This window comes from Arvicanthis niloticus, chromosome 24 (assembly GCF_011762505.2).
Source record: "Arvicanthis niloticus isolate mArvNil1 chromosome 24, mArvNil1.pat.X, whole genome shotgun sequence".
NCBI lineage: Eukaryota > Metazoa > Chordata > Mammalia > Rodentia > Muridae > Arvicanthis > Arvicanthis niloticus.
In genome coordinates this window covers 34984208-35004350 of record NC_133432.1, presented here as the reverse complement: position 1 = coordinate 35004350, position 20143 = coordinate 34984208, and the positions used below count along the sequence as shown (strand labels likewise).

Sequence of the window (20143 nt, the reverse complement as noted above, 5' to 3'; positions counted from 1 at the left end):
GAAGTGGTTGTGATGAAAGGAGAAAGATGTTTCTGAGAAAATGATGCCAGCAAAATCCCTTCACATGAAAGGAACTCCTCAAGACATCTTGCAACACCACAACCACAAAGGATAGAACGTTAGAGGTGTGAAATACAGTCTTGATCTCTGTCCAGATTACTAGCACAGAGCTGCTGACCTTTGACTCTTGGTATCTGGAGGGATAAGTCTGCATGCTGAGGAACTGACTGACAACCTAGGCACCTGAGGCTCAGGATGGGGCTGTTTGCCAGGGAGTGAGTAAACCAGTCATGGCTTTAGATGCTTCTGTAAGGACTGGGCTGAGGGGAGCTCTAGATAGGTGGATACACATTGGTTCGTGGAGCATAGTGCACGGGGAGAGAATGGAAGCCTGTCGCCATGCTTCCAGATTCTAATATCCTTCCAGAGTCTTTCCGTCTTCCCTCCCTCCCTCCTCTCCTTCCTTCCTCCCTCTCTCTCTTCTTTCCTTCCTTCCTATCTTTCTTCCTTTCTTTTTGTTTTGTTTTGTTTTTTTGAGATAGTTTCTTTGTATGTACCCTTGGCTGTTCTAGAACTCAGATTTGTAGACCAGGCTACCCTTGAATTCAGAGATCCACACACCTGTGCCTCCAGAGCACTAGGATTAAAGGCATGTGCCACCGCCGCCCAGTCAGGACTCCTTTCTAAGGAACCAGTAATGTTTACCTATTCTGAGAGATTCCCATAGGGAAACCCATAAAAGACAAGGTAAGAAACCTAGCTTATAGCTGATGGGTGAAAGTGAGGGATGGTCTATTTTCTATCAGATGTGAATAGGAATGACCTTGGGAGACTGAGCTCTTAGCCAGTGGAATCTATCACTGTCTTCAGATAGATAGTGTCAGAATTGAATTCGAGCCCCTGCACCCCCAGTTGTCATCCAGTGCAGACTGCTTTCTGGGTATGTGTGAACATAGTAACAAAGCATTCTGTGTTTCAAAAATAGAGAGGAATTTGAGTTTGCCCCCTACATTGGGAATTAAACCCACAGCTTTGCATATGTCAGGCAAGTGCTCTACCACTGAGCTACGTTCTCCATTTTTTTCATACATTTCTAAGCAGATCCAAACTAGAGAGGATGTGACAGTTTGTTAAAGCACAGAAAAGATGTTCTAGGTCCATATCTAAAGTTATATGAAAAACCAGCAAGCACTGTTGAAATTATTCTTGAGAAATTACTCTTGTTTGATTTGAGACCGGGTCACATTCTGTAACCCAAGTACATGCCACCATACCTGGTTTACCCTAAAGCATCTTTGAAAAGAGAAGTCAACTGATGTGGTGGAACCCATCACTTAAGTACTCAGAAGACTGAGGCAGGAAGACCACAAGTTTAAAGACCACAAATTTAAGCCCAGCCTGGGCACATGCCTATAATCCCAGCACTTCGGTGGGTTGTGGGGCTGTTGGAGGGGTAGGAAGATCATACCTTCGAGATCATTCTTAGCTATATAATGAGTCTTCAGGCCAGCCTGGAATGCATGAAACTTGGTCTCAAAAAAAGCAATTTATAATATCATACAGATAAACATAAGTGATCCTGTCAGAGGCCTGATAGGAAAAACTGTTTCTTACTGAGTGTCGGGGCTTAACAGACATTAACAACATAATTCCAACAACCACAGCACTCTAAGGAACTCAATCCTTAACCACTTGGTCTTGTTGGGATTCATAGACTCAGAGCTCTATAATGCTATAAACAGCAGGTCAAATGGTCTAATCCACGGTGTTTAACTGTTAAATAACTCACAGGGCCAAATTCATGGCCATAGGCTGCCAGGGTGTGACCTATAGTCACACACATAAAACTATGCCGTGTCCACAGCTCAAGCACATAGAGAGGAAGCTCAGTGTAAGGAGGCTGTCAGGCTTGGCTCTAAAACAAGCAGCACTTATTATTTTAAACTTAGGAAGTACTAAAAAAGTTGAAAGAGAAAACAGAAAATGGCCAGGAGAAAATGTTTTAGAAAACTATTTCAAAGAGCTGCTGAATCACTTTTTTAATCATTTAAGCAGGAAAAAAAAAGTTTGTTTGCATTTATTTATTTAAAAAAAAAACACAAAAACAAACAAAAAACAGCCTTCTGGGAATTTATAAACTTGCTTTGATTTTTTTGGTATCTTACCATTATATAAATTTAGGCAGTGTTATTTTGTTCCAACTTAATAAGCTGTTTCATTATTTTGAGTTATATATTTAATTTCTTTTTACATTTTATTTACTTGTGTACGTGTGTGTGTGTGTGTGTGTGTGTGTGTGTGTGTGTGTGTGTCTGTCTGTCTGTCTGTGTACATGATGGTGCTGGTATGGAGACAGGTCAACCTGAGTCAGTTCTCTCCTTCCACAGGTGTGTTACAGAGGTGTCAGGTTGGTGGCAGGCACCTTTACCCACTAGACCATCTCCCCAGACTCCAGACTAGCATCTTAAGTTGAAAACAAAATAATTCTTTCTGTACCCTAAAAAACTATGGGTTTCCTCCCTTCCTCTATCACTTTCCCTTCCTTTCTTTCGAGTCAGTCTCCTGTAGCCCCAGCTGCCCTCAAGCTCACAGTCTGAACGTCTGACTACTGGAAGTACAGGCAGGTACCACTGTGCCAGTTTGCTTTCTCTTACTGATTGTAGATCGACAGTCTTCAGTAAGAACAGAAAAGGGTATAAAGGAATATTTTAAAGGAAATCTGCAAGGCTAGGAATATGACTCAGGGTGAAATGCTTACTGAGCAAGTGTAAGGGCCTGAGTGCAGATTCCAGCATCTGCATAAAAGCCCTGGCGCTGGAGAATGTGGAGAGTAGGTAAAGACAGAAGGGTCTTGGGGCCTACTAGCCAGTAAGCTCCTGGTTCAGTGAAAGACCTGTCTGGAAAAATGGAGCTGAGTGTGGTGGCACACACCTTTGATCCTAGTACTCAGGAAACAGGAATGGATCTCTGTGAGTTCAAGCCATCCTGGTCTCCATCGTGAGTTCCAGGACAGCCAGGGCTACATAGTGAGACCTGACTCAATAATGTAGAGAGTGATAAAGGAAGACAGTCAGCACCAACCTCTGGCCTCCATGCACACATTTGCACATGGACAGAAGCATACTGATTACAGTAATACATTCCTATGATGTAAATAAAACAATTCAAAGCAGTTTGTGAGCAAGGAAGGCAGAGCCAGACCAGTTAAGTCCAACCCAAGTCACGTGATCATTAGTTACAGTTAAGGCTCCTTTTAAGGAGATTTCCCACAGAAAATAAGAAGCAGTGGGGTGTTCATTGGTTTACCTGACAGCCGGCCAGAGGCCAGGCAGTGTCCTAGCGTGGAATATACATTGACTCTGCAGTCCTTGTGACAACCCTATGAGATGTAGTTAGTAACATTACATCCCTTTCACAGAGGTGGAAGTAGGTTCAAAGAGGCACCTGTCCTTGTCACGTAGCTATTCGTTGACTAGATCTGGGCTATGTGTCCTGTGGTGCCAATTTAATTTTTATACATAAAAAGATACATTTTTTTGACATGCCTTCTTATATGGCAGTCAGATTATCCTGCTAGCATCACTCAGCAGAATAAAAGCTAGTGTTAAACACGCAGGTGCCATAGGGCTAGAAACTGGCTCAGAGGTGAGTGAAGTCTGCATTTTCTGTTTTTCTCAGATACCATTTCATATTAGGCACATTGTATTTACTTTGGAACAATTTACAACATGACTGCTTCTTCTAGCATGTGTGTCACACATGCACACATATGTGTATTGGAAGCCCGAATTCAACTTCAGTTTTCAGGTTCAAGCAGTGTTCCCCTGGAGAATTGTTTTTCCTTTTTGAGACAAGCTAGACTGGCTGGTCATTGAACCCTAGGGTTCTAACTGTCTCCACCTCCCCAGTGCTGGGATTACAAGCACATACCACCATTACCACACCCAGCTTTTTATAATAGGTGCTTGGGTATTGAACTCAAGTCCTTATGCTTGTATGACAGAGCCATCTTGCCAGCCTCTTATCCTAGCTTTTAGGAAAAAAAAATTATTCCCTTTCTAATTTATGTAATGGGGGTGGGGGCACAACACATGTACCATGACATGTGATTGGAGGCAGGGGAATAGTTGATTCACACCTTTTTTCCACATGGGTTCAGATCATTGAAACCTGGGTTGTCAGATGGCTTTATCCACTGAGCCATCTCATCAGCCCTATAATTTTTTCATTACATGATTACAGTTTAGAACAGGGAAGAAAGGCCGGGCAGTGGTGGCGCACACCTTTAATCCCAGCACTTGGGAGGCAGAGGCAGGCGGATTTCTGAGTTCGAGGCCAGCCTGGTCTACAGAGTGAGTTCCAGGACAGCCAGGGCTACACAGAGAAACCCTGTCTCGAAAAAACAAAACAAAACAAAAGTACAGGGAAGAAAAAAAAAACAACCCAAAACCCAAGTTTTTCCTGGAATCTTTTTGCCCTCACAAGTGACTTTACTTTATCTCTGTTTTTCCGTGTCTGTATATAATATGTCTGTTTAGAGCAGGAAAGATCTTACCTGGAGCAATTGTAGAGAAAAAAGAGTTCAGAAATATGTAACTTAGGAGCATCAATGCTTGTCTTACAGCTATCACAGAGGTCTGTGTTTTATAGTCATATTGATATAAATATGCATACATTCCTAAGGGTTTAAATGTTCTGTATTGTAAATTGTTTATTTTGCTGAAGTAACTATGTGTTCACATTCTGTACTGTCACCTCATTCATAAAGACCTCAATTATGAGACATATGTCATTAGCATCATATCCCTTTCACAGATGTGGAAACAGGTTCAAAGAGAGTCACTTGCCCAGGTCACATAGCTACTCATTGCTAGTTGACTAGGTCCCAGGTATATGGCCTATTGTGCCAATTTAATTTTTTTGTACTTATAATTTTAAAATTACCTTTTTAACTTATTAATTGAGGGGGGTTGCAACATATGTACCATGGCATGTGAGGGGAGGCAGAGGGCAACCTGAAGAGTCAATTTCCTCCTTCCTATGTGATCCAGGTAATACACTTGGGTTGTCAGGCTTGGCAGGGGTTGCTTTCTCACTTTGTTAAAACAGTGGGCACATGCAACTTAAAGGCTGAAGGGTTTCCTGAGGCTCACAGGCTCTGGTCCATCGTGTGAGGAGGCTGCAACAGAGGTTATAGCAGTGGGTGGGTGTGACAGAGGTGCTTTCCTCCACGCCTCAGTGGATCAGGAAGCAGGGAGCTGAGTCAGACCTGACAGAGTTACTCCATTCCAGAGCCACCGCAAGAGACCCATTCTACTGGTGAGGCCCCTTATCCAAAAGTTCCCACAATCTTCCAAAACAGCACCCCAGCTAGGGACCATGTGTTCAGATGCACACACCTGTGGGAGATATTTCATGTTTGAGTCATGACAGACCCCAAAGAGGTGAGGTTATGAGATCTTTATTATTTTAGTTTTTATTATTTAATGCTACCTGATTCCTTGGGCACATCCTACATATGAATCTGAAACAACACCTGTTTTTTATTACCACTTCGCCCATCCTTGGAATCTTTGAATTTGGAAGTGTACAGACTGAAAATTATCTTGTTTCAACCCATTTTTCACAGTTCATTGATTTTTTTCTCCTAGAAGAAAATCATGTGTCCAAGCAATTCAAGATAAGGAAAAAAGGACTGTAGAGATAGTTCCACATGTACGAGGACCTACGCTCAGTTCTCAGCACCCAGGTTGAGCAGTTCACAACCACCTACAACTCCAGTTCCAGGGGATCTGATTCCCTCTTTGAACTTATAAGGCATATACACATGTATGTGCATAAACACACACAACTATACACACACACAAATATTAAATATCATTTTAATTTTCAAAAAAAAGGAAGTGAGTAGGTATCCTTGCACTCATGTTGTCAGACTGACTTGGAGCCAAAGCGATGTCCTATCATGTTGGAGGATCAGTGCCAGGGACCCAGGGACTCTGCCTCAGCTGCTAACACCATCCTTGGTGAATAGAGCTTCTTGTACCCTGTTATGAATGAGTGCACATTTCTTAAACTGTTGGCAGCACTGTGTCAGAAAGGGAAGAAGCAGGTTCTATCACACAGGAGAGAGGCACTTGAGAGCACAGCAAAGACAGTGACTCTGCTCAGGAGTACAGGAACAAAAAGGGGCAATGAACAAAATGAAGTCCAGCCTGCTCCAGACATTTCCCAGCATGCAGCAGTACCATGGTAGGGATGGCAGCTCTGGTAGAGAGACCAGGAAGATTCCTTGTTATGTAAGTGGAATACTCTCTGGGTTAGGAAAAGCAAAAACACAGGAAAAGATCCTGGGAAATGCAAACCAAACCACAAGATAACCACTTCACACCCAGCCAAGCAGCTGCAACTAAAAAGACAGCCAAGAACCAGCAAGATGGCTTAGTGAATAAAGTACTTGTCACTAGCCAGACAACCTGTGGACCAATATGGTGGAAGGAGAGAGCTGACTTTCAAAGCTGTCTTCTGACCTCTACATGTGCACCCTAGTTTGTGTACATATATACATACATAAAATATAATAAAATCTAAGGTTTATTTATTTACACAAATTCATGTATATGAATGGCCTGTCTGCTTAATAAGATCCCATTATAGGTAGTTGTGAGCCACCATGTGGTTGCTGGGAATTGACCTCAGGACCTCTGGAAGAGCAGCCAGTATTATTTAACTGCTGAGTCATCTCTCCAGCCCCTAAAATTGTTTTAAAAAGCAGTCAATAACAATATTAGCAAAAAATGTAGCAAGCCAAGCAGCACTTGGGAGGAAGGCTAATCTCTGAGTTTGAGACCATCCTGGTTTACACAGTGAGTTCCATGTCAGCCAGGAAGACCTTCTCTCAAAAAATAAAATGCAGAGAAACTGCAGGCCTCATCTACTGTTGGTAGGGGTGAGATGGAACAGGTACGTTAGAAAGCAGCCTGGGCTCCTTAAATTCTCATGTGACACAACAATGTACTTCTTAGTTGTGTATGAGAAATGAAACGTGTAACCCCACATAATCTTAAACTTGAACATTAATTATAGCTTATAATTAGAAAGTCAATTTATGACCTGTCCCTGTAATGAAGTGTTATTTAGCCATGAAAAAAATGGAGTGCTGATGCACGCTGCTACATAGTTGAGCCTCTAAAACACAGCAAGTCAAAGAAGCTAAATGAAAGGGCCATATAGTGCATGATTCCGTTTATATGGCATATTCAAAAACATTAATAAACACAAAGCAAGCTTTGAAGTTTAAAGGGAAACAGAAGAGGACTGTTTGCCTAGTGAGTAGTGGGATTCTTTGTGTGATTAAAAAAGGCAATGGTTAAAAAAAAAGATTTTTTTAGTAAAAAAAAGATTTTTTTAGTTAAAAAAAGCATTACATATGAATACATATACTAAATGTTACTATTAGCATATAGGGGCACTTTACTGACAGCAACAACAAAAAGTAAGTTGGGCTGGAGAACACTTGTTGCTCCTAGAGAGGACCCAAGTTTAGTTTCTAGGACCCTAATGGTCAGCTCACAACCTCATACAACTCCAGCTGCAGGGGCAGCTGAGATCTCTGGCTTCCACAGGCACCTGCACGCATATGCACAATCCCTCCTCCACAAACGTGTGTGTAATCAAAAAGTTAAAATTGTAAAAGAGCTGGCTACCTCTGCTCGAATCTCAGGAACAGTTGTGAGGCTGGGAGAAGGCGTCCTAGTGATCTGTCAGCAGGAAGTACCAGAAGCATGGAACAGAGGAGAGGTAGCAGTGAGAGCCAGAATCTCACTGTCCCAGTTGGGCTCACTAATGAGCTTTTGGTGAGGCAGGGATGTAAGAAGAGTTACAGATGAACTTAAGAATCCTTGATTGGGCAAGTGAGTTGACGTGGGGTTTTGATCTAATCTAGAAATCTGTTCTCTTTTGAAACCATGGCCATCTTTTACAGCAGACCTAGTCTTCACCTGTATCATGGTAAAGAGATTATGAAAATATAGACATACACAGTTTGATTTGGGATTGGCACTGAGTAAAGGGGTAACAAGGGCTACAGAACTTCATGGAGAACGATGATCTCACATACATGAGGTGGCAGAGAAGCTGCAGTCTGAGCATGGGCTATACGAGAGGTTGGAGAAGCTGTGCTTCCTCTTAGGAACTGAGGCTGTCTTCATTCACCTGGGCTTTGGAGCTTGTGGAGAGGATCATGGTCAATAATGTGCAAAAGAAAAATGGACCCTTGTTTCTTGGTGTGTTGGCATGTGTCATTTCAAATTGAGGAATTAGCATTATTGGCACTGAAGAGTTGGGAGTTATTAGAAACTGAGTCACACTTTAGGAGCATGGGTTCAGAGGTACGGTACAAATTACCGGATGAGCAAGGAGGCACCTTGAATGACAGGCATTTACAACCATGACCTCATAGACCAGCAGTCCATCCCTGTGACTCTGTAGGGCCCCAGGGCTGATGCGTCACTCAGGCACAGCTTCCCCTCTGTCCTGATAAGGTTTGTGGCAGTCATTCATTCATTCATCCATCCATCCTTCCATCCATCCATCCATCCATTTTCTCTCCCTCTTCTCCACTCTCCATCCTCATTCTATTCTCAGTTTGTTTTTGATTGTCTTTTAAAAAAAAAATACACACATGTGCAATGCACACACACATGCACTGGGTGTGGTGATGGGGCATGCCTTTAATCCCAGCACTTGGGAGGCAGAGACAGATGAGTTCAAGGCCAGTCTGATCTACAGAATGAGTCCTAGGACAGCCAGGGCTACCCGGGGGGGAAAAAAAACTGCCTCAAAAAATTAAAACAAACAACAAGAACAACAACAACAAACCCAGAGAAATAGATGGAAGGATGGATGGATGGATGGATGGGATCTAGTGTAGTCCAGAATGACCTCAAACTCTCTATGTAGCTGAGGGTGGCCTTGAACTTCTGATCCTCCTGCTACCCCCTGAGAGCTGACATTACTAGTACATGCCACCATACCTAGTATGCAGTGCTGTCAGTGGAACCTGGAACTTCATATATGCCAGGTAATACTCTACCAAGTGAACTACATTCCCAGCCTCTGGCTGGGTTCTTTGAGCCAGGGTCTTTCTATGAAGTCCAGGCTGGCCTCAGATGTAGCTGAGGATGACCTGGAACTCCTGATCCTCCTGCCTCAACTTCCCAATGCAAAGATTGGTTTATGTGCTGCTGGAGGTTTGATTTAGGACCTCACACGTGCCACGCATCATTCCCCCAACTAAGTTCTAGCCCCAGCGCTTCTCTAACTTTCTGAGCCAGGGTCTTGCTGGCTCTGTAGCTCAGAGTAACCCCAAACTCAAAACCTTTTCTACCTCACTGTCTCCTGAGTTCAGCCTGAACCATCATTTCTTCTTTTGAAGTTTTACTGTATCTAATTAAATATTTTAATTTTATTTCTCTTTTATTCTGTATTCAATCCAGCTTAATTTCTCATTAGAATTAATGCTATATAATTTACAAGTCCTCTGGGATGTCAAAAGCGATATACTTTGATTTTATAATGAAAATTAAAACTTGTATTCCAAAAAAAATCTTATATCGTGACTGAAAAATGAACCTAATAAACATCAAATTTAGTTTTTCTCTTTATTATCTTAAATTGCCTATTTTTACATAATTAAAACCCTTAGATATAAATTATTTTGGCCAGCCCCTCCCCGCTTTGAGATAGGGTCTCATGTACTTAGGTTGTCCTCAGGCTTGCTGTGTAGCCCAGGATGACCTTGAACTTCTGATTTTCCTGCTTCCACCTCCCAAGTGCTTGGATTACAGATGTGCATCCCTATGCCCGTGTGTGTAATTCTGGGGACCTGGGGACCAGACCTAGAGTTTTAGGCAAGCTAGGCATAGGCGTGTAGCCCTACCAACTGAGCCGCAGTCCAAGGTTCCCAGGCTTTGATGGGAGCAGAGATCCATTCTGACTAGTTCTAAAACTTACTTTTAAATGTTCATTAATTATTTTTTGATGCTGGTGCTCGAACCCAGGGCCTCACACCTATACTTGGAGTGACAATTTGTTACTTGTTTTCCTTTGGCCATTACCAGGGATTGAACCAAGGACCTCATACATGCTGGTCAAATGTTCTGCTACTGAGCTATATTCCCCATTGGTGGTATTCATTATTTTGATGGCTGTCTCCATTTCTCTGTAAATTTTCCTCTCTTGGAGCTGGGTGCTGGAGAGGAAGAGAAGCACTGTGGTACTAAGGAAGTTTGGGGCTTTTTGTTCTTGGCTCTCAGAGAAAGCTGAGCAGAGGAAAATTAATTATTGGGTTTTCTAAAAAGCCACATGAAACCCAAATCCCAGTTGATAAGTGATAATGGAAGTATTTTTTTCCTATTTAGTTTTTATTTTGACAGTTGTTTAGATTTCTTTATTTTGCTTTAGGTGTATGAATGTTTTGCCCACATAGACACATGTCTGTGTGCCATGTGCCTATTGGATCCCCTGGAACTGGGGTTATGGATAGTTGTAAGTTCCGAGAATCAAACCTGGGTCCTCTGGGAAGAAGAAGCAATGCTCTTAACCCCCAGTCATCTTTGCAGCTCCTCCTCTCCTATTTAAATGAGTATCTGTTGTCTATAAACCTTGTTCTAGTGTTGAAGATAAATGAATACAACAAAAGTTCTCCTCCCTGGGGATTTTCCAGTGGAGAATAGACACATGGCGTGACATATCAGGTGACAGAGGAGAAGCACTGAGTGGTGGAGGACAGGATGGAGCGCAGTTGCTTTTGCTGGCAGGAGGAACGTACCATGCATATATTGTGAGGCAGATGTCTGGTACAACCATTCCGGTGAAAACCTGCAAGTGTAAAGGTCCTGGGGCTATAACAAGCATAGGGCTCTGTCCTTGGGGAAGCAAGGAAAGTGAAAGGGGGTGAGCACTGTAGATGAAGAAGGTAAGAACATGACCAGGACATGGGGGCTGTGGGCCAGGGACAAACTTGGCCTTTCAACCTGAGTTGGAGGTGTGGGCTCTGAAGGTGATGAGCCTAGAAGTGACATAATCAGACATAGATTTATAAAGGCTTTTCCTGGCTTCTTAATGAAGAATAAACTATAAAAGGTAGAAACAGGGAAGCCTGGTACAAGACTGGTATGCCAGTTCAGGTGGAGCAGGATGGTGGTGGGGTGGAGGAGGAGACACTTGTTTGTTGGTCCACTGAGCACCACGTGAGGAGAACGACTGGGTGCCTGTTACACTGACTGGAGATGTTAAGCCTTCCTCTGAAAACTTGAGTTTGGAGATCATTGTGAACAGGTCCTATAAACAGGGCATCCCTGTCTCACCAGCCCAACAACAGGGATACTAAGCTAGTTCCTGGGTCCTCCCTGGATCATAGATGTGGCCATTCTTGAGGGCCACAATGTGTCACAGTCATTTTTCTTATGGCCTTTCTTATGGCCTTCTCGTTTGATTGTCACTAGGTCCTAGGAGGGGTTTCTGTCAAGTCTCACAGGCTCAGCCTGCTACATAAGACAAGCTATGTATGCCTCTCAACCAAGCCCTGGAGCCCAGTCCTCTCTGAAAGGCCTCCCTCCAGTGAGACTGTAGAACAGCCAGCCACCATGAACCCTGTTTTAGTCTCTCTCTCTCTCTCTCTCTCTCTCTCTCTCTCTCTCTCTCTCTCTCTCTCACACACACACACACACACACACACACACACAAAGAGAGAGAGAGAGAGCCAGGACACTGCTGGCTTCCAGTGGAGCCTTAAAAGGCAGTTCTACCATCTTAGCTTTATCTCCTATGTAGTCCATTCACTCAGCTGAAATAGCTTCAAGGACCAGTACAGTCCTTAGCCTACATGTACCTCTATGATACTGCCCTGCCTTTTATAATTCTATTTCTAGACAAGAATTCAAATGTTCTAGTGTTTTTTTTAATTTTTATTACATTATATTTTTGTACATGTCTCTGCATATACATATATGAGTGTGCCATGGCATGCATGTGGAAATCAGTGGTTCTGTTCCAGTATGTGAGTCTTCACATCACCATGCTTGGTGGCAAGTGCCTATACCCACTGAGCCATCTCATGATCTCAGCAATCCAGAGTGTTCTGGTACTGATGAGACTTCTGCCTACCACATCCTCAGCATCACTTCAGCCTTGTGTACTGCAGTAGTTACTTGTGCATCATGCTGACAGATTCCTAAAACAATGTAAAAAGAAGGAATTACTGACGGGCTCATTTTCAGGAGTGATGGAGTGATAGTCATGAAGGAGAAGGTGTAGAAGAGCAGAATAGGCACCATGGCAGCCAGGAAGCAGAAAAAAAGGGTAGAGGAAACAGCTAGGCCAGGACATACTCCTCAAACACAGTCCCAGGTGCAAGACCTACTTGCATGTGCCTGGGCCCACGTCTTACTTTTCCTACCTCCCAGTAATGCCATCATAGTATGAATTCATCAAGGGATTAATCTGTTGAGTAAGTCAGAGCCTTCCTGATTTAATACTCTCTGGAGATGTCCTTCCAGACACCCAGGGATGAGCTTTCAGTCCAATCAAGTTGACAGTGAAGATGAACAATCACTCATACCCGGTAACGCAAACACGATCCCTGATCCCTTCCCCGGGAACTCTCATAGGTGAGCCAAGGGCACCCAGAAGTCAGGATCCCAGGCTCATGGTCAGAAACAGGCCTCACTCTTAGTATAGACCTTGTGTGATGTTAAGAACACCTTCCATCCTCTCAAAGCTCGGTCAGATCCTTGGGGACTGGAGACATGGCTAACAGTAAGAGTACATGCTACTCCTCCAAAGGACCCAAGTGCTGTTCTAAGCATCCATATTGTCCATCTGTAATTCCTGCTCAAGAGGATCTGATGCCACTGTCTAACCTACACACACACACACACACACACACACACACACACAAAATAAAAACAACACCAGAAATGTGTATAATTCCAGGTGTACCATTAAATCTTGAATGAAAACATCTACAGTTAATTGACTGCATTATCAGAAATGAGCCATTGTCACCTCGTTCATGGTTGGTAGTTGATGACACACCTGTTTTTATTGGTGTGGGCATCACGGTAGATGTATTTCAATAAATAAGGAAAACGAATCATTAATGTTCAATTCTCCTCACTTGAAGTTATTTGTAGAGCACACTAATCTTTTAATGTTGTATTTTACATTAAGATGTAAAGAAAACAATTGTTTATCATTTCTATATGAGAACAAAATTGATAAGTTTCTTCTATATGATATACACTTGATACATTTGAATAAATTAAAAACATTTTTTGGGCCAGCAAGATGACTCAGTGGGTAAAGGCACTTTCCATGCCTGAATTTGATCCCCAAGAACCCATATAAAGGTGGATGAAGAGAACTGACTCCCAAAAGTTATCCTCCAACCCCCATCCATGGCATGCGTACCTACAGATCATATATATACAATAATAATAAAAAAAACCTATACTATAACTATTTTATGTGAAATAAAAAATAGCACATTAGAATTCAACTGGAGGTATTCAGCTGGCAAGGTAGCTCTGTAGATTTGCGTTTGGATCCCCAGAACCCATGTAGGCTGGATATGGTAGTGCTGGACAGAGGCAGAAACAAGAGAGTCCCTGGGAGCCCCAGAGCCAGCAAGTCTGGCATATGCAGAAAGTAGAAAGAGCAGACTCTCAGACAGAGTAAAAAAGTTGAGGCTCAATACTTGAGGTTGTCTCTGGTCTTCACATGTACTTGCTTGCATTCACATGAACATGTCTATAAACACATCATACATAAAAAACATATTTTAAATAAGAAATTCACTTTATTGTAACAGATCTTGTGTTTAGCTTGCTGTACTCATGACAGCAGGTAGGCTGATTGGTTTAATTGTTAATCAAGAATCAGGTGGGAAATAACATTCAATTTGCTTTCATCATCAACTTATCAGGCCAGTGACAGAAATGTCACCTAAACGCTGTATCTCTCCTCTGATTTAAAACTGGCTCCTAATTTTGTCAGTGAGGTCCTAGATAACAGCACTAGATCCTTCATATTCCATTCTATAGACCTGGTGTCGTATTGCTGTCGTGTTCCATACCTCACCGAGACTTAATTTTAAAATACCTCTCCATCCACCTTTATGTGGGTTCTTGGGGATCAAACACAAATAGAGTAACAGTTGGTAACTGTTTTTGTCTTTTTTTTTTTTTCCCCTTTCGGCCTATTTTTTAGTGCTTCAAGCCTTTCGGGATGAGTAGACCTTGAATTGTGTCCATATACCCTCTTTCCCTCATCCAAGCTCAACATTGGTAATCTATCATTCACTAAAGACTTAAGTCTACATTAGGATTCATGCTGCATTCTGTTAAAATAGAGCAAGTGTGTAATGCCCTTCTGTCACTACCCACAAGCCCCTGGCATTGATCTTTTTATTGTCTCTAAAGTTCTTCCTTTCCTAGAGTGTCATGCAGTTGGGATCATAGAATATTTAGGTTTCGTGGTCCTTCATGGAACTGCACAGTTAAGGTTATCCATGCCCAGGTGTTTCCCCTTGGGACTGAGTGACTGATTCAATCCTGACCTTCCACCCTTGCCCCATATCACAAGGAAGTGTTTCGACATGTACCAATAGCCCAGCAGAAGACCAAAAGTGAAAACTCAAAGTACAGTTTCTGTTGAAACACGTTGCACGTTTCTTTCACACGGTTAAAAAACCAGAAGACAGCCGGGTATGGTGACACACACCTTTACTCCCATCGATTGGGAGACAGAAGCAGGCAGAACTGTTAGTTCAAGGCCAACCTGGTCTATAAAGCAAGTTTCCCAACACCTAGGAGGAGGGTGGTTGTTACACAGAGAAACAGAACAAACAAACCAGCAGAAGACAGAGACCATTTCTGTCCAGTAACGGGGGCTTAACAGTTTCTCCTTTCCAACTTGTAGGTACCGTTGTTATGTTTCATTATCCACAAGCTAGAGCCACTCGGTAACTGCTTCTGATAGTATTGTGCAGTCATTTATCGTTTTAACTAGGGACAGTTGGGGGGAGGTTAATTTGAGACAGGGCTTTTTTTGTTGTTGTTGTTGTTGTTGTTTTTAGAATAACAAAAAATATTTTCCTAAAACATAAGATTTACAGAAGTTTCCAGATAAGCCATACAAAATGTCATACAGCCTAGCCATGCTCTCGCTGTTTCTATGGCTTGGGCTTCCTTGGTCTTCCACTGCTCGGCTACATCATTTGCTAGTGGGTCACCTGGATTAGGACCACTTAACAAAGCCTGGATGGATAGCAGAACTGTGCTATCTGCAATGCTGGGGACCATTTATCTTTCAAAATATCTAAACATATTCTTCCCAACTTGTCTATGTTAGGATAATAAACTTTGGTCATGAAACATACTTTAGGTGCTGCTATTGGGTATTCTTCTGGAAGGAAGAGTTCAAGTTTAAAAGTCCCTCCCTTAAATGGGGAATCCTGAGGGCCAGCAATGACCACACAAAAATAACAGGCGTTGCTCTCTCATCTGGTTCTGCCAGCAAACGCTGGGTTTCCTTGATGATCCTGCGGGGCAGTCTGGCCATCTTGTCAGATTCTGAGTTCAGCCTCTGCTCTTGTCCCTAGCTTCACTTGCCTCACCTGAGACAGACTTTTATGTGGAACTGTAGCCCAAGCAAAGGCTTCTTGTCTATGTTAAGCAAGTGCTCAACCTACCAATTGCCAACTGAGCTATATCCTCAGTCCTTTTTGTTATTTTGTCTTTTTTTTTTTTTTTTTTTTTTTCAGAGCTGAGGACCGAACCCAGGGCCTTGCGCTTGCTAGGCAAGCGCTCTACCACTGAGCTAAATCCCCAACCCCTATATCCTCAGTCCTTAAGAATAGTTTTACAAAGCCAGGCATGGCAGACATTTGTGTAATCACAGGCTGAGATAGGAGGGTCATGGATTCGAGGACAGGCTGAACTAAAGAGTGACACCCTGTCTCAAAAAAAAAAATTAAAAAAAAAAGAAGGCAGAAGAAACATTTTATTACCTTTATTCCTTTAATGTTCTCCATTCATTAAGTGTTGTGTTTGTTTTTATTTGTTTATGCAGCTCTGAGTTTCTGGCATAAAATTTGTCTCTGAAAAACCTCTTTTAACATTTTCTGCAGCTGAAGCCTTCTGGTGACAGATGTCTGAAAAAAAAAATCAGCAGGGCACGTGGTACTCTCCTAATCTCAGAGGCAGGTTAGCCTGGTCTACATATCAAGTTCCAGGCCATCTAGGGCACAACAGATGAGGCCCTGTCTCAACACAAACCTGTGCCTTAGCTGGCCTGCTATTTACTTCATAGCACAGCTAGATTTGCATGGCAGTCCTACTTCAAGTATTTTGAATACTGGGATTACTGCTGTGCGGTTATGGGCCACCATGCTGCTTTGCTGTTTTTCCCCTCTTTTGGTGGGTGGAGGGGAGGGACAACAGGTTGTACTGCATAGCTTAGGCTATAGAGAATTTGCAATCTCTTACATCTACCCTGAGTGCTGAGATTGCAGGCTTGCACCACCATGGCCCACTTTACACTCTCTTAAGTGGTTTCTGAGGGGAAGTCTGATTTAATTCTTATCCGGTTCCTCCCCAACCTTGACGTTTCCCACCCAATAGCTTCTTCAAGAATGACTATTTATCTGATATTTTGAAGTTTGCGTATGATATACTGAGTTGCCAGTATGTCAGTGTCTATCCTGGATTCTCGGAGCTTTCTTGGTTTATGAGTGAATATCTGCCATTATTTCCAAACCCGCCAGGTTTGGAAAATAGTTTCCAACACTATTGTTCCTTTCTCTTCCTGGTTTTCCCTTTATAGATGTTACTTGCAGTTCTTGGATATTTTGTTCCTTTTCCCCCTTCTTTTCTTTGTTAGTTTCTGAGGGCTGTAGTAACATATCGTTCCTCAGCTACAGCCAGTCTCTTGAGAAGCCAGAGTGAGGGGCGGTCTTCATGTGTTTCCATCGTCGAGCTGAGTCTGAGAGCATTGCTCATCTGCTCTTTTGTCTCTCAGTCTCCCTGGAGCATCCTTGCATATTAATCATAGCTGGGTTTCTTTGTTTGGATGGTTTTGTTTGGTTGTTTTGTCTTGTTTGAGACGGGGTTTCTCTGTAACTCACTAGAGTCCTGGAACTCACTCTGTAGACCAAGCTGACCTCGAACATCTGCTTCCCGAGTGCTGGGATTAAAGGCAGGTGCTGCCACCACCTGGATGTTTCAGATTCTTAGTCTTTTTGTTTTGGGCTCTGACAGACTCTTACTGTGTGACCCAGGTTAGTCTAGAACTTACTGTGTTGGTCAGGCTGTCTTCAAACTGACAGTCCTTCTGTCTTGCCCTGAATATTAAGATTATTGTGTGTGTTATTACATCCAGCTAAGTTATCAGTCTTGCATTTTCAAAATCTCCACTATATCCGAGTCTGAGTCTGATGTTTGCCTTGTCTCTTCAAATTGTTTTTCCTTAGTATGTCTAATTTGTTAGTGAAATTGAATATAATATACCAGGTAAGAGGAAGATAGTCCTTTGGTGTAAATTCTTTTTTTTTTTTTTTAATCTGACAGGAGTTGGGATATATTTCATGTTGGGTGTAGCTATAACTGTGTCCAAGGCTTTATTTTCCCTCCTCAGTTGTCATTCCTCTTGATGGAGCCAGGCAGCTGTAACCCAGGGCTTTTCCTGGCTCTCTGTTGATGACTTGAGTAATAAAGTCTTGGGAAAGGAAAGCTTCCTTTATCTTCAGTGGGAATCTCAGGTTGTTTTGTGGAAGTTTCAGACAGCCTTGAATTTGACCTTTGGGAGAGCTTCTTAGCCTTTCTTTGCCCTTTATGAGAAAGCTTGAGAGGACCTGAGATTAATTGCTGTTCTCAGGTCAGATAAGGCTTCATTGCTGCAGCTTGTCCTTGAAGGGCAGTCTCTCTGACTGAGCCCAGGACGAGGATGGGGCTCTGGGCTTATTTCACAATGGCTGCCTATCTCTGTTATTGGAAGCCTGAGGGGAATTTTTTTCTATCTTTACAGAAAGCAACCATTGGAACTCTGAAAGGTAAACTCTAGGAAGTAAGGGGGCTCCTTAATTATAGTAAGTAACATTCTAGGTATGCACGGTATTGAGAAGCCTGGCTGGAGCCATTGTATCTTTTTGCAAAAGCTTTGACTGTGCCTGAGGCTTCCTGCTTGAGCTCTATGGGGAATGAGAGTCACAAGCCTTGCTCTTCTCTAGCCTCCACCTTCTTCCTAATGATGATGTGCTCTGCTAATGAGATCAAGGGCAACTTCTGACAGGCTGCAAAGCCTCTTCCCTTCCGGCAGTTTATTCTAAACTTACACAGAAATTAAGTTGCTTTTGTTCTGGTTGGGGTTTGTTTGTTTGTTTGTTTGTTAGAGTATTGTTGTTGTTGAGACAGGGTCTCTCTATATAGCCCTGGCTGTCCTGGAATTTACTACAGAGACCAGGCTATGCTCACAGGATCTTCCTGTCTCTGCCTTCCAAGTGCTGGAATTAAAGGCATGTACTACCAACACCCAGCTATCAAAAAATAACTTTTATTTGTCCAGTGTCTAAAAGACACCTCCAAGAAGAAGAAAAAAAGTCTAGGTTTATAGTTATCTTTTTTTTTTTTTTGAGACACAATTCTATTCTATAACCCAGATTTGCACTAAACTCAAAAATCCTCCTGTCTCAGCCTCCAGAATTCTGGGATTAAGGTGTGAGCAACTCTCCACTCTGACTGCACCCTTTTAAAAGAAATTTTTAGATTATTATTATTAATTATATGTATGTGTGTGAACATGTGAGTGTAGGTACCCACAGTAGTCAGAGACCTCAGATTCCCATGAAGCTGGAGTCACAAGAAGTGGTGGGAACCAAACTCGGGTCCTCTGCAAGAGCAGTAGTTAACCCTTGAGCCATCTCTCCAGCCTCTAGCTGCTGTTTGACTTGAGCAACTATTGACTTTCAGGTCTTTGACTATGTTGATCACTTCCTAAGGAGGAGGTTGCCAGAGATGTAACTTTAAATACAGCATAGGTATCAGCTCACCTACTGGTACACCTCCTTATCCCGCCATTGTCTCCAGCACCCAGCTTTGGACCCCCCAGGACTGGGACAAAATAATCTGCATCCTTTTCCCCTTCCTCTTCTTCTTTCTTCTTCTCCTCCTCTTCTCCCTCCTCCAAAACTAAGTAGGTAAATGAAGGGCCAGTGAGATAGCCCAGTAGGTAAAGGCCTGTAATGCTGACCTAAGTTCAGTCTCCAAAACCCACATAGTAAAACGAGAGAACAAACTCCAACTGAGTCATCTTCTGACCTCCATATGTACTCACACATACCAAGAAAATAAATGTGATTTTTAAATCTGAATATGTAAATACATTTCATTCTGTTAGTATGGTACTGTAAACCTGTTTTATAAATGCTAAGGAGAGGTTGAGTCTGGCCCAGGACCTTGAGGTATTTTAGGTGCCAGATCTTTGTCCCCGCTAGAATACTATCCAAGCCATTTTGTATCTGGTAAGTATCAAATGCAAGCACACTGGTCACTTTCCTCTCATCTGCTTTCTAGTTTATTTGGATTTTTAAAAACATCTCTGTTAACAAGAATCTTAGAGGAAAACTTCCAGGCTATGCAGTAGCTTATTCCTCATCCTAACTTTACATCTGTTAGTGCTTTTTGCACTAACCAATCTTTTCCTGTGATGGCGGCAAAATGGTGACTTCCCAAGTCTGGCAGCCTCCCCTCACTCACTGATTGGTACTCAGCATTTTCCTTTCAGCGGAGCATCCATTGCCCACCCCAACATAATGCCTTGCTGTGCACTCATAGATCCCTAGTTCCTTTAATGATCTATAGTTTATTATGTCTTTCACTGTTTTGATGCTCAGGTTAGAGTACCCCATGTCTGCAAGCTGACTCTGTGACATACCCCTCCTGTCATTTACTTGTTTATTTTGGGGACACTGGCAGGATAATTATATGATGTTACAAGACATTGATTGCAACTGTAGCGCTTCAGTTGGTTAAGTCAAGAATGAGGCCATCTAAGCTGTTACACAGATATGTTGCTATTTTTGAGG

The 20143-nt window shown here is 42.6% G+C and overlaps 1 protein-coding gene and 1 pseudogene across 1 annotated transcript in view; one reads left to right on the top strand and one right to left on the bottom strand.

The window, feature by feature from the left end:
* The window catches only part of Baiap2l1 (BAR/IMD domain containing adaptor protein 2 like 1), a 94200-nt gene that overhangs the window by 48003 nt on the left and 26054 nt on the right, over positions 1-20143 (top strand). The gene's annotated exons all lie outside the window — the stretch shown is intronic.
* On the bottom strand, positions 9467-18543 carry LOC143437501 (ubiquitin-conjugating enzyme E2 N pseudogene; annotated as a pseudogene).